Raw genomic sequence first — 13,995 nt, 5'->3', positions numbered from 1 at the left:
AATAAGCCCAGTGTCAAAATAGCACATTAGACAGGGTTCTAATTAAACAAAGCAAATCCAAAGAGATTAGCATGTAAAACAGTTCAAGGAAAAATAAACTTGCGTCTATACATTAGATCTTAGATAGACTCTGTCCTACATTTAAAGTTTGCACTTAAAACAGAAGCCGATTAGCACGTCATTTTTACCCCAACAGCATCAGGAAAATGCCCTATATAACAGAGAAGAGAGAAAGTATGGTTAATAGGGCTAAAATAAAAAAAAACTGAATGGAATTATAGTACAAACAATAATGTTATGCTAATGTGATTATCTAAATACAGATATAAATACAAAACAATACACTTTTTTTGTTTCTGCAAAGGGCAACACAGTTTAAATAAATAATAGAAAATGAAAAAAAAGAATGTTCTATGTGCTATCTTGAGGGACAGGTGTTCAGTGTTAGATTAGCTTGTCCTTCGAGATTAGGTCAGTCAAATGGTAAATTCATACATCAATTAGAGCTTTTAGATTTACAATGCTTATTGTGGCATCATAGAAAATCATGTCACTTCTGAGTCAGAAGCTCTATTTGTCAACTTGGAGTCCTAAGGATAGTAATATGGCTCTGACAGACCAGAGCATGTAGCTTTAGAAAAAAAAAAAAGAAGTCGTTTTCATGGGAAAGGTCACTTCTGACAGTGGTCGACTGAGTAGCAGTAGTGTCATTGCACTCTTCACTGCGATGTAATGGACCTGACCCCTTCTTAGTTCTAGAAATAACTTCTAATTCCCTTTATAAAGAACTTAAAGGGTATCTCCACCAATTTTACACATTAAAGTGTGTTTACAGATCTTGGGGAATCTACTGCACATGTGAAATTAGTAGTATAACGCCTTTTGTGGCTCCAGAAGAAGCTGCATGTGATCTTAAAAATCGCCCCCAGTGACATGAGGTAGTGACTTAGTTGCATTGTGGGTAACACAGGTTTCAAGGTTTTGAAAAAAAAAGAAGAATGTGTGGAATAAAAAAAGTGCTATCTGTGGTTCTGCTGTGTTGATTTTCAGAGCAGAGATTGATTGGAGGGCTGCTTTTCAAAACCTGGTGCCAACATTGCCCACAATACAACCTAGCCACTGAGTGACATCACTGAAGGCAATTTACATGCAGCCTCATCTGGAGCCACAAAAGGCTTGAAACTGCAATTTATGCAGTGGTACTCCCCAAGACCTCTATACACACTTTGATATGAATAATTGGTGGATTTGCCCTTTAAGCCCACTCACGCACCAGTTTGCCTTACTCATGCGGTTGTCTGACAGCGAGGTGCCATAAATGTTCACTGGATGTCGCTTGCATTGGCCCCAATAAATTACAAATATTTTGCTGACCGCGTTCATCTTGGACCGGAGCATTACCACACATAAAAGCCAACTGAAAAAAAGAAGAAGAAAAAAAAAAATCATCACATCCCTTTTATTTAAACAACCTGTGGACGGGACTCTGAATTGAGCTGGCAGACAAAACCGTTTTAGAGTCCAAGAGGAAATGCTGCAATTCAAGCCTTCCCTATAATATCACACTAATGCCATATGAGAAAAACACCAGGGAGGTTTTGAATTAGCATAGGTGAAAGGGAAAAAAATAACCATTGAAGCTATACCCCCCTCCAGAAGGAGCTAATAACACTGTTAACTCCACTTCGAAGTAAGAAGACAACAGTTGCGAGGTCTCTGCTGCCCAGCTGTGATGAGGACATTAAGGCGGGAAACCCTGCCTGCCTCTGCGAAGAGCCCTTTTCATGTGGATTCTCCGAGGGCAGGCAGCAGGAGGCTTGACCCCTGTACGAAATGTGTCCACCCTGCCCTTCAAGCGCCGACTCTGCTGTTAGCACGGCCAGGGCAAGGATTAAAGGGAATTTGTAGGGAGTCTGCGACTGTGCAATTCTGACTTCTCCGCTGTGTTTCCTAGTTTGTACCACCTGTGGACTTGCTAGGGGGAGCGTGGTCTGTGTGCCTTCGATTGATCCACGTGGCACTTTGACCTGGGAGGGCTCCATAGGCTCCACACTTTATTGGAAAGCCCGCAGCAAGCTCCTGTTGAAAAAGCCCAGAGTATTCCCCTCCAAGTCTCCAGTGTTTCAGCCTCCCTGACATGAATGGTAAGTAATCTCTCTCTTCGGCCTTCTTCATTTATCTACACTTAACCCTTTGACCAATTGACTGCCCCGCTTGTTTGTCAGTCCGCCTTCACAGACATGCTACGTAGCACGCTTCGTATCAGGGCGCTGTTATTTGAGCTGCAATGCCTCGCACGCTGCCTACTTGTAAGCATACAGGGGGGATATGTTATGTATCAGAGGCAGCAATCCTCCCCTCTCACTATCTGGGTTTCTAACAAGGCCAGGATAGCAGCCAGATTGACAGCTGCTGGGGCATTTTAACAGGCTTGGTGTTAAACTGCTAAACTCTGAGGAGGCAAATGAATGATTAGCTGCCAAAGCAGACAGAACACAAACACACTGCACTGGCTGTTACTATTTTCCAACTGACCATAAGCTTTCACAAAGAAATAAAAAAACAACATATTTGGCTTTCTATAGATAATTTTCCAGTGCTGACTTTTTTTAATAACATGTGTTTCTATATAAAACGGTGACGCTTGCATGTCTTTTATAAAGCTGTGTGGTTATGACCAACACGGGTCGTTCAAGAGAGGCATTTGTTGAGGAGAACAGAATAGAAATGTAACATTATTCTCACTCTTGTCTGACAGATGTTTGAATAACGTATCATAAGACATGTTTTGGCAACATGTTTCAATACTGATCAGTTATTAAGAAGCTGCTGTTTTATAAAAGGCGGATATTACAAAATAATTGATATAAATATTGAATATAGGATTTGCAGCAAACAAATAACAAACCATTCATTATGACCTATAAACAAATCATATATTTCTATTTACATGAACTATTTTGTCGATACAAATGACTTTTATCTCATTAAAGAGCCATTTTGTAGGCTATATTATTTATTTAAGCAGTTATTGAACACATTCAGCCCCCCTTTCATTTTGCTTTTTTCCCCACAAACTGGCAACTACCAAGACTGTTGTTCGCTGATGAAACAGATACCGTGTGACACCGACTGCATTGTACCATTGGCTCATAATTTTTTTAGAAGGTGGAACTGACCCGTCAGAATTCCTACACAGAGATGTACAAAACAATCACTTTGGACCAGACGGAATTTTTAAAATGATTAATTCACAAACATAAGAATGTTTTAAGGAAAAGGGTCTGTGGATGTATCATTAAAAAAAAAAAAAGAAAGATTTGTCTTCATAAAATGTAATCAAGATAAGTAAGGAGACAGGGTGCCATTGTGATTCCTTCATCAAAATAAGACATTTAAACTCTAAATGTCATATTTAAAAAATAAAAGTAAGCCAAGTGGACTTTGAGTTCTTGTCAAAGTAGCATGGAAGTACTTTCGATACGTTTAGTTGTAGTAATAGGCATGGTGTGACAAAAAACAAAGTAAAAGTCCACTTACAAGGTTTTTCGGGAGCTTTCAGTTGTCTTCATCAGCAGATTGGAAGTGTTAATGTGCCACAAATTAAATCTCCACGACCCCTGAGCAAACAGCATTCACTGATGAAGACCATGTGATGCAGCTGGAAGCCCTAGAAAAGGGTTGTGGGCCTTGAATTGTTTTGTTTTGCGCAGCTAAATACTGCAATTTTACAGAAGTATGTCCCAGCTAAAATAAACGCTCTTCACGTAAACTGCATGAAAGTGATTTAAGTTTGTCACTTTTACAAAATTCTCCCCAGTATCAGTCCGGCACATGTCTGTAAAATGCGTGGGAGGTAAATTCAGAGGGAAGGAGGGAAATGTGAGCACTAAAGCTACAGTGGAATTTGCCAGTTTTCTGTTCTGTCACCTCCCTTTCTCTCTCCAAAACAGAGGGGAAGTCGAAAACACCATTTGTCAGCGCACATTACATGTCTGCTGTTATAGTCCCAAATGAAAGCCCAGTATGTGGCGCCTTTCAACAGAAGATGGTAACAGGCCGTGTTAATTGGACTTGGCTTGGGTCTCCATGAAGCCTTATTGTCAGCATGACTGACTGAGGATGGCGCGGCCAGAGCTGCTCCACTTACATACATAGAGACGAGTGCAGAGTTTCGGTTTAAATGGAGACGACGCCGATTAATAATAATGTCACATTAAAAAAGTAACCAAAGCGTTGGGATTCTCACAGCATCTTCATTTCCTTCCACGGCCACGCTCTGAACTTTAAGTGGAAATATTTGTATGCAGGCTACAGCTGGATTTCTGTTACTGTCTAGCATGCGGGAGTCAGATTGATGGCATGGATTAAGTCTCTACAAGTGGAGAAAAACTGTAGTCAATTTGAAGTTTCTTTTTTGGATCAGAGGTAGCTGGATAACGGCAGTCCGGTCAGGTTTGCCGCCTGACGCCAGGACCATTTGGAGACGTGTTCTTTTCGGCTTTTAAAAAGTGGATGTTTGTGAGAAACGTTGCTTATCTAGAATCAACAGTTTATGTTCAGGATTGTCACTGAAACATAACAATGTTTATTACACTGATAAATCCGCTGATTTTATGAGTGAGCCAATTCAAGAAATAAAAATAAGGCATTAGAATATATTTCAAACCGAAAAGAAAAAGACAAAAATATACGAGATAAAGCCCTCTCTCAGTGCTCCATGTGCAGTACTGCAGACTCTATTAGATAAACCAAATACCAACACAAATCAACTTCAGCACAACTCAAGCCGATGCAGCATATCTAACGCAATACACTATAATCCTGCATGGCTAGCTTCCCACCCGGGCTTATGGTGTTACAATATTAGCGACCGAGCCCAGGATAGCCCTGCCCCGACTGCAGCGAGTGAACACCATTCACTGGGACTGTGGTATGATTGGATTGAGGCAGTCCTAAGCGCAGCTCGAGCTGCACTTATCAGCTAGCTGGCAGATAGGACTTGTCATACTGCCTGTCAGATCTGATGAGGGGACCACAAGCCTCACAATGGAGCTAAAATGCAATCTCCTCCTCTGCAGCTGCATGGCCTGCCTCAGGGACACGCTTATTAGACTTTGTAAACAGCCAAATGTGAGCACTAAACTGTAAGAGCTACTGTCAGGCTGGCGGCCTCAGCCAGCTAGCCAACACTGGGAGCAATTTCTTACAAAACTACTGTTGTAATAAAGGGATTTACAAGCTACCAAAGACTTAAGTGAACGGTTGGGCTGTTGAAAGAGAATACGTGGCCTCAGTAGTATATCAGTTAGCTGATGTTGGCTCTATTTGTTAAAGCATGTCAAGCACTTAAAGATAAAATATGTGACATTTCTGCATTCATATGTCTAAAAACAAACTCACCCTCTGTCACTTATTTTGTTCAGTTGTGTATTTGCATTATCAAATGAACCCTGAGGAATTCAGATTTTTATCCAAAGCAAGGGTGTGTTTAATTTGGTCTCCTGTTGCTCTTACTCACTTGTTGCTTGCAAATGAGACCAAACAATGTGAGTGTGAATTTAAAACATCACCTTCTATGTGAACATTTCTGTTTGAGTCATGTAAATTGATTTTCATCAGCAGTGGTGGTTTGTTTTAAAAATGAAGACAAAAACTCCCATGATCCCACCCTACTGACGTCCTTTGGTTTGTTTTAAGTTCAAAACAAAAAAAAAGGACATCTGAAAGGTAGTTACTTTACATGCCTATGCGCTCAAAAATCCCATTAGTTTTCTCATACTGCTGCAGCACTGTACTCTCGCTCTGTCTGAAGCGCTCTGTTTTAGCCCCTGTCCCTTTAATTGGTCAGCTCGCACACGCCAGAGCCAGCACCACTGACAACAAACAGCTGTGCTTTACCTTTTTAACTCTCAAGATAAAAAGATGTAAAGCACTGAAGGATAAAGCAAAAAAAGCAAACTAGGTATCCATTAAGTGTATCCATAGACATCTATAACTATTTAAAGTGTGTAATTATATATAATTGTATAAGAAATAATATAACCCTTTATTGATGTCGTAGCAGCAACAGGCATGAGAATGAAACACAAGAGAAGTGCAGGTCACCAAGATGATAAGAACGAAAATATAAATGAAAGTAAAAATAAAGATAAATTAAAACACTGGGCAGTGGATCTCATGATTACACCCCTGTTATGCTGTGTACTTGCAAAATTCTCACCTGTTATAAATAAGTTTCTTATAATAAGTCCAATCTGCAAACAACTACATTTAAAGTCAATTAAAACCAACCTTTAATTACTTGCATGTTGACTGAAGGGGTTAAAGTAAAGTCTTGCAAAAGTTCTTCAAGTTAAATCGATGTGAAAAGGTGCAAAGAAAATGTCAGAGTCCTCTAACACTTTTTAGAAAATTGCATTACGGTTTCTGGCACTTCCTGCTGGGAAACTGCGCAAGGCTCCCTTTTAAGAAAACCATAGAGGCACATTCTAACATAGCTCTGCCATGCGGCGCATTGACATGTCTACAAGGGAAATAATGAAGAACGGAGTGCGAACTAGAAGTCTCCACAATGCAGGGCTGATTATCCTTTATTACCCTGTTCCTTCTCTTTCAGCTCTCACATCTCACCACCCAGGTACAGAGTCATGCTGGACATCAATCCTATTGAAACAAGCTTGCTCTTTCTTTCTTTCTTTCTTTCTTTCTTTCTTTCTTTCTTATTTATTTATTTCTTTAACCTGCTCCCACGTTCTAATATAATCTCTCTTTCTTGTTCTCTGATTATGACCCTTTCACCAAATGCCTCCCAGTTCCCCTGAAATAATGATATTTAAACAAGCGGATATGCATGGGATTGCCAGAGGAGGCCCAGAGACGTTTAATATCTGGCTGAGTACAAAGAGTGGAGGAGAAAGAGACCTGGTTTGACGGGAAACTCGCTCCTTTTTCTTTCCCGTGGAGCGCATGGTCTCTCTTCTGCTTTCCTGAGATCATTAATTTCTCCAAAAGAGATCTCCCCGGGTGAGACTCATTCACATGCAGATGGCACTATTCCTCGTGAGCCTCTATCGCTCTTTCTCTCTCTTTCCATCAGGCCATTTAGTGCTCTCTTTCTCTCTCTTTTGCTGTGTCGCCCCCTCCTATATTAAGCAAGCGGTTAGCTTGGCAGCCTTAGGTGACATAGCACTCATATTTCAGCGCTGGGGAACAGGAGTAATGCAATGTGCTGCTATGGATACATTACATGAAAATTTGTCTCTTTTAAAGTGAGCAAAGTCGGGGAGGGCGTCACTAAGTGATACAGGCATTTATCTATGGAGATCATTCCTCTTCTTTGTCCTCTGTTATTGTCTAACCAGAACCTCCTCCTCCTCGACACATTGCTGAAAAACCGGACGTTCTCTGCGTTGTGATATGCGACGTTGGCGCATGTCGCCGATGTCACGCCACCAGGCAAGGGCCCGTATACGCTGAGATCGCAGAGTAAATGTTCCCATGTTTCCCAACAGAGGGGACAGCGCGCTGCCCTTTGCTGCTGTCATCTCCGCCGCGCTTCCATTCTCTCACCGCGCGCTAATGCTGCCGGAGTTAAAGGGCTCTGCGAGACCCCCGCTTCTGCATCTTACAGCCGCTCCCGCGTTGGTAGTAATTAGTAATTAGTGACCCGTTACTGCATGCATTTGCGCAGTTACCCAGAGGCCCTAGCAGCTACTGCTAAACCCCACCACTCCCCCACCCCTCTCTTTCCCCAGTTCATATCTAACCTGATAGACTTTGATGACACGCTTCTTTGAAGACCTGATCAAAGACGGGAGCCTTTGATGAGAGTGATGTTTGCTGTCGGTGAGGAGGAGGTAAGGGAGAATACCAATCGTCTCTTTTCTGGAAGAGACAGACGGAAAGAATGAGAGGTAGAGAGGGATCGAGAGCATGAGAGGAGGTGAGCAAACACTGAGTGTTCAAAACGAGAGTATGTCACCCTCCTCATATATTAAACTATCCTATGTATCTTTATCGACACATTTAGTTCATTATTCATGTCATATGTTCAAACTTGAAATATGGATATCAAGAAACGCATTGGGAGTAACTGTAGCTGTGGCGTAACACCGAGAATATATATCTTTCTATCTACTAAAAAATGTACAACTCTGTATTTGGAAGTAGCCGGTTTTGGATTTCATTCTGGTCTTATATTGTATATATCCTTTTTGCTCCCGGGTTAGAGCTTCTCATAGACTTATATGTCTTTAAACTCATATAAAGAGTAGCCTTACTTATTTTTATTTTTTTCACTCATAAAAACAGCAACTTTTGCTCTTTTATCTTTAAACTCATACTTCGTGCAAGTTAGTATTTCCTTCAGACACACAAGCTTTTATCTCTCAAATCACTCTATAACTAGTTTTCAGGTTCTTTTGGAGAACTTACAGAGAATAGACACTGCTTGCTGCACAGACCTCAAAGAGGTAAAAAAATGGGAAGATGTCTGTACCCTCTATAGTCAAGCACTGCACTGTGTCACCCGGCCACAGCAGGGGACGTCTTCTCCTCTGATCAAATTCTGTGCAATCTCGTGTCGTGACGCCAATTATGTTGTAGATACAGTATTCTTCAGGAAAAATGCAGAGAGTGCGGCTTGTGTGTTCAAAGGAGTTTAATTTCAACAAAACTGAGACTAAGCATGGGTGTACATCCTCTTTATCCAAAATCAAACAATTGTGATTTGATTACAGGAGGACATCTGTTTCCTGTTTTATGCACTTTCGGTGCACACTGATTTCCACCTACACTATGTTCCCAACAAATTCAGTAATGCAAATAAACAACAGCTTTCACCAGAATTTCAGAAATCATCTAGAAGGGCTTCACTGTCTGCTGCTGCAAAAGACCAAATTGTAAAACATAATTTGCTCACCTTCAAAGTAAGTGAAAAGTCTAAACTGAGTCAGAATAAAGAATTCCCAGTCGTCATGACTATGGCTAATTGAGACATTAATTCATGTACAAACTTAATCATTTCACTCAAAAGGTATCAGTGGTGTGAAATGAAAAGTCACAAAATAACCAAAGTCAATAGCATTCATCCCCGGGGGACCATGATTGCCTTTACAAAATTAAATTTCAGCCGGAACAAAAGCGTTTGACTAACCGTCAGCCATTCCCTACAGTGACCCTGAGAGGTAAAACACGACAGCATCTCAAAAAACACCACGGAATTTGCGCAAAGTAGCAACATTTCAGAAAACAAAACAACATTTCAAAAAACAAAATAACATTTCAAAAAACAAAACAACATTTCAGAAAGCACAGTAATATTTTAGAAAACACATTGACATTTCACAAACACAGCGTTTCAGGGATCACAACATTTCACGAAGCAAAACGACACATCCAGAATGTTTTCGTGTTTATTTGAAATGTAATCTTTTGCTCTCGGGGCCAACGTAATTCCCAGAGCCATGTTGCTAGCATGGTTTAAACCAACACATGTGCAACACGCAGTAAATCAATCCGCACTTCTGTTTTTTCAGCCTACAGGCTGTTTTTCCACATTTTGTATGAATCAGTCATGAACGATGGAAACTTGTGCGGCTTTGGCTTCAAGCAGTTACTGTTCACACTATATACACAGCAACCACCTGGATCACTTTCACACTTTTTCTCTGTAGATTATGAGCTGAGATCTGAGGAGCCTTTTTTTTCTCTTGTACGTGTCAGAAGGACATCTGGGATCCTGACTCTACTGAAATACTGAAATAATCGAGGTGCTGTTCGTATCTATTTATAGTGCAACCTCTTACTTTGTTGCAGTATACAGTATTAAGAAAATCAATGGTTCATACTTCTGTTTATCCTCGGTCCAAACCGTTTGATTGTAATACCATGAGTGACCTGAAGGGGGCGAACATTTAAAAGAGAGCGGGACGGGTGGTCGCACTTTAAAAAAGGACAACTAGGCATACAAACGGAGTAAAGATGGACACACACACAAAACAGGACTGAGAGGTGGAGGAAGGAATGAAAAGCCGGGGTGACGTGAGGTGAAGCACGCGGAAAATGAATTATGTCAAGACGTGGCGAACAACACCGGCGTGGCGTCTCCCTGCTTGTCACGCGGCCTTGTGTCTAATTTTTTTTTTTTTATTGTTGTTGTGTTTCGCCTCTACCTACCCGTTATGCTTTGCCTGCGAACGTTCACCGTGCGGGTGTCCTCGTGTGCCAGGTGAGAACAAAGCAGAGGACTGAACTCGGCATCTGTATTCAGGTGCACTAATGGAATCACTGAGGCTAAAATGGCAGGAGGTGAAAGGTGAGCGCACAGAGAACAGCAGACAGCTCCACACCGCTGCTGCTGCTGCTGCTGCTGCCGTCGCTCTGCCAAACCACTCGACTGTGATGGTATGGGAAGAGTGTGGGTTTCGTTGTGCACGAGTGTGTGTGTGTGTGTGTGTGTGTGTGTGTGTGTGAGAGAGAGAGAGAGAACGAGGGAAGGGAAGGCGAGTGAGTGAGAGGTTTTCTGTGCGCAGACGGTTATGGAAGGACTTTAGCGATCAATTCTTTTTCTTCACAGGCATTCTTTTGTGTTAGTTATGCTCTGCTTTGGGGTTTGAAAGATTTGCTATTAGGAATGTGTTTTGGGAGTTACGCTTACAAAATAGCTATTGACTTTCATGAATATACTTGAAGGCTTTTCTGACATCTCTCAATATAGTTAAGCTCTGCTGAAGATGTAGTACAGCGTGTGCAGACAAACGGGTTCAGGGCAATGCATGGACGTGATATGATAATGAGCCATCGATTTCTCTGCTTCTGATAAAAGAGTTGCATAAGACAAACACATCAACACAACACACACACAATTGTAGCTCCTTCCAGAGAGTGCGATCACTTAGTAGGTTCAAAAGGTCTGAGATCACTGGTTAAAACGCTTCTTTTTTCGCATTTGTTTCGAATGTTAAGCAATTTTGTCGTTACAGTTAACAGCAGTTCAGTCGGAACAGAGCAGAATATCTCAGGATTAGGTATACCTAGCATGCACTTGAGCTGGCACGGACTCCACTAAAACCTGTTGGCGTATGTCATCCTAGCACGATCTGACAGTGTCCCACAATGCCTCTTGCTATGTCAGAGAGTGCGCGGCTTTCTCAGTCTTCCAGTGCCGCCATAAATTGACGGTAGGGTTGAGGTCGACGGAGTTGACGACTGGGAAGGCAAAGTGTCCTGTGGCAACACAAGAACCTCCTTGAGTCACTGTCAAATCACGCTGGGATAACATGAGTCATCAGGTTTTTGCACGTTTGTTGGTCAAGTCTATCCACAGTCTGTGTTTAGCCCAAACTATTTTTGATAGTAGCTGTGTTTCCATCTAACTGTTGGGCAGGTTTGAAGAAAATGTTTGAAAAGAAAAAAGGAAATGTGCGTTACATGTGTATCCGCGAACTTGTTGAGTTTGAATGAATAGTTTTGTCAGTAGGTGGAGGCACAGAGGTTCTGAATCTGTATCAGACCAACTGCTGTTTAAACTAAAAGAACAAGAACCAACCGAACCACTTGCATCGGCCATCTATGAGGTAATGTTACAGAAACATCCTTGAAGACGTCACCAGCAGACACAGCTTGTTCTTTTCTGGGAGCGGAAACATCTGCTCCATCACGTGAGTCAAAACTTTAGTTTTTTTCACCTGCTATTAAGTGAATTAACTCTTTTTTTAAATGAGATGAAAAAAAGAAAACCACCTAAAACAAGCAAAACTTTTTTTTTATTCAAAATTATTTTTTTGAAATGATACCATTTCCATTGCCCTTTCTCTGATGAGATACCTCAAAATGCACAAAAAACATGTTAATGGAAAGGTGGCTAATGTTTCCTCATTTAGCTGTGGCAGAGGGATACATTCGGCTGCTGAAAAAAACCAGCAATGGCAAAGGCTTTAATTACAGCTAATTAACATTCGGTTTTTCTCACGCATGTGTGTTTTGGTGGATAAAATTGTCATTTCTAAATTACAAATGTAAAATCTTACATTGCAAACATGGAGGTTTTTTTTTCATGTTTCTCTTGTGCTGCCAACTGTTGGTCAGCAGATAAGGCTAAAAACCTAAATCGGTTAATTTATGGCACAGTATAAACCGAAGGAGACTTACTTGCAAAACTCTCGCTCTGTAGCACTAGACAGTTACGAAGAACAAAGCAGGGTGCCTTCAACAATACACATACATGAACCAACCTAAAGCAAAGAAATATTGGCGTGGGTGTGATTGTGTGTGTGCCAAGACTCGTCCCAGAGTTCAGTTTACTTTGTAATTTGTCAATTTTTTTTCCCCACAACCCGGAGACAGTTCAGCTCTGACGCAGTTCACGATCATAAAAAAAAAGAGAACTCAAAAGTCCCCTCCTGTGGAAAAAGTCTGCTTTACTGTAGAAGCCTTAAGTTTTATCACACGCTAGTTATAGTGATGCAGACTTTACAGTGCAATCTAATGCGGCCGAGGGGAAAGGTGGTGTTCCTCTCCTATACTTAACAACTACTGCACATCAAGCTCTGCAAAATTAAATCAAAGTATTTAAGGTGATAAATAAAGAGTATAATTCCTGGTCTTCAGTTGCTCTCCTGTTAAGCTTAATATTACCAAGCTATATGTATATCTATGGGGAACACCAGCTTCACAAAGGCCTCATTGATAGTGAAATGATACCTTTTCAGGAGATAATGTGAAATATTTTCTTCCTTTTATCACCCTTTAAAGTTTCCCCAATGAATTCAAAAGAAAAAAAAAAACCCCACAAAGGTACAAAGTATGAAAGGGTTCAGTGAAGATGAAAGAAACCGGCGGGGTGTTCCAAAGGCTCTGATGCAGGCAACGGCTGAACGGTGACTTTCGATCGTCACACAACTTGACTGCAGAACTCAAAACTTCCCCTCAATCAGAAAAGAAACAAAAGCCAAAGGAGAAATCTCAAAGGGGTCTAAACAGAGTTAAGGATGAGGTCTGCAGTGATTCAACGACACGATCACAACAAGAGTCACACTCACCAGGCTGTCATTCCCTACCTCTCTTAAACATTTACTTAAGGCTGTCCTCGCACTCTGATTGGCTGAAGCTGCTCTTGCTCATTAATCAGGAATCGGTCTGCACACCTGCAACAGGTGATCTGAATCCACTGCAGTCAGTACCAGAGGACTGCATAATGTCTCTCTCAAATTTGGAGTAAACAAGCCGTTCCCAACACTACTTCAATCTTTTACAGGAGCTAATATCCCAGCCTTTACACTGCTTTAACACTGATATTGAAGGAGCTGACATATCTTAACATTTTGTACGATATTTCTGAGCACATCATCGCTCGCTAACCCTGCCGGAAAACAAACTAGTCGCAATTTAAAAAAAACAAAAAAAAAACTACACAGCAGGCAAGCACTAAAATCAATCCTTACAAGTTCAAAACAGAGGAGAATGAGAACAATAGAATGAGCTATATCCAATTAACTGCAGTCTGGATGAGAGGAGGTAGAGGCGGCGTGCTGGCCGGATGCACCACGCTGGCCGGATGCACTGCAAATTCAGAAATAGCAGGAAGAGGCCAAGGCATCGTGCGAAAACCCGGTGAAACAGGTCGGCAGGTCAGGTTGTCTTTGAACAGCAGGTCCGGAGTCCAGAAAATCACCAGTTTATCCATTCATGTGTGAGCTCGCACCCGCTAGCTTGAATAATAAAGAAGAAAGCGAGCGCTCTGCCACACAGCTAGTGGGCACGATAAAGACTTAGCAGAGGGGAGCCAAATATTGTAACCAACAGAACAGAGCAATTTTGTTGCAGTGATTTCACTGAGGACTGTTGTGGACTGACTAGACGGCCGTGCAGAGGGACCGTCTGTGTGTGTTACAAAGAGCTTTGAAATCCTGTGATTTCTCTTCAAAGATTAGACCGAGAGCAACAGCCAGTGGTCGTGGGCGCTCCAGCACCAAATGTTCAAATATCACAACA

This window comes from Sparus aurata, chromosome 18 (genome assembly GCF_900880675.1).
Source record: "Sparus aurata chromosome 18, fSpaAur1.1, whole genome shotgun sequence".
Taxonomy (NCBI): domain Eukaryota; kingdom Metazoa; phylum Chordata; class Actinopteri; order Spariformes; family Sparidae; genus Sparus; species Sparus aurata.
Note: the sequence above shows the minus strand (reverse complement) of the source record.